This window comes from Panthera leo, chromosome B3, assembly GCF_018350215.1.
Source record: "Panthera leo isolate Ple1 chromosome B3, P.leo_Ple1_pat1.1, whole genome shotgun sequence".
Lineage (NCBI taxonomy): Eukaryota > Metazoa > Chordata > Mammalia > Carnivora > Felidae > Panthera > Panthera leo.
This window is the reverse complement of record NC_056684.1, coordinates 81477227-81478946: the sequence shown is the minus strand read 5'-3', so window position 1 is coordinate 81478946 and position 1720 is coordinate 81477227.

Below are 1720 nucleotides of genomic sequence, written 5' to 3'. Positions count from 1 at the left end.
AATATTTGACCAAATTTTATTCATTTCTGACAAAACATATGTATTACGTATTTACATGTCAATTACATATCATGTTTAGCTCCATTATGATTTCAAAAATCAATTCTTGAATGCTTTTGTCCCCACTATATGATGAGAACACATTTTTAAAACATGAAGCCCTATTTCATCCACCCACATTTATGTATATTTTAATTTCTTACACACTCTTTTAAAAAGGACTGGGCGCCTGGGTGGCTCAGTCGGTTAAGCGTCCGACTTCGGCTCAGGTCAAGATCTCACGGTATGTGAGTTCCAGCCCCGCGTCGGGCTCTGGGCTGACTGCTCAGAGCCTGGAGCCTGTTTCAGATTCTGTGTCTCCCTCTCTCTCTGACCCTCCCCCGTTCATGCTCTGTCTCTCTCTGTCTCAAAAAATAAATAAACGTTAAAAAAAAAAAAAATTAAAAAAAAAAAAAAAAAGGACAGATTAGGGCACCTGGGTGGCTCAGTTGGTTAAGCATCCACCTCTTGATTTTTTTCAGGTCGTGATCTCATGGTTCATGAGTTTGAGCTTGTATCAGGCTCTGCGCTGACAGTGCAGAGCCTGCTTGGGATTCTCCTTCTATCCCTCTCTCTGCTCTTTCCCAGCTCATGCTCTCTCTCTCTCTCTCTCTCTCAAAATAAACTTTTTTAAAAAGGACAGACTGACAATTCACCAGATCATTACACACAAATAATAGAGCATATGGACTGTGCATTTAAGTAAAGTATACCACACTGTTAAGATCCACCATCATAATTTCACTGGGAACTCACTTTCTCCTCAAGGCTTGATTCTTTAAGGAATTATAGTAATAAGTGACTGGGAATTTTGTAAACCTACAGGCTTGAAGTGACCTGTGAAAGACCACTTACCAACGGCTCGTTCATCATATCAAGCATAGTATAGAGAGTAAACGTTTCAGACTCTTAAGTCTATTAGCATCTCGTCCCTTGGAAGTGTGGCACTCAGGCAGTTGTGTCACATGATTTCACCAGGTGTAAGCATGGTGCCATACAATGGTATTGTTACTGTTAATCTTTCAAAGTTTTTTTTGGTTCTCATAAGTGGAGGAACAGAAAGAGATGCTAACTATTACTGTTTTAGTTTTGTTTGACATCGATGAAACACTAGAATTGGAGTAGCCTCAACTATGGCAGATCAACTTCTGTCATAGAAACAGCTCTCGCAAAGCCAGGTAGACCTGTGCGCAAGCCAAAATGTGGGTGAGACTATTCCCTTTATTTTAGTTTCTACAGTGGTTTATACCATTTTGAGAAATGGTGTTGTCTTTCATTAGCAAACCCTATCAACACTTTAGGGAAAACAATGGGTGAAACCATGGTTAGCTGTCATCTGCTTAGAAACAGAAACGGTGCCAGAAGGCAGCGTGCTCTCTCTGTCCAGTAGCTTGCTGGCAGAACTGAAATTAAAACAGAGAGCACCAAAGTGTTCATTTTTGGCTAATCTTCTAGCATCCCCTCCATACCCCACAATTCATATGGAAGAAAAACCCTGATTGTCAGCTGAGTCTACCTACACTTGATGAAAATCTATATTTATGTTCATTCACCTTGCAAGATAACAATGATAACAGCGACAGCAGCTCTTGAGCAACTATGGAGCAAGTATTCAAGTAAAGGCAAGCAACTAAAGAAAAAGACGACCGGGGCTGCATCATCACCTGAACCAAGAAAAATA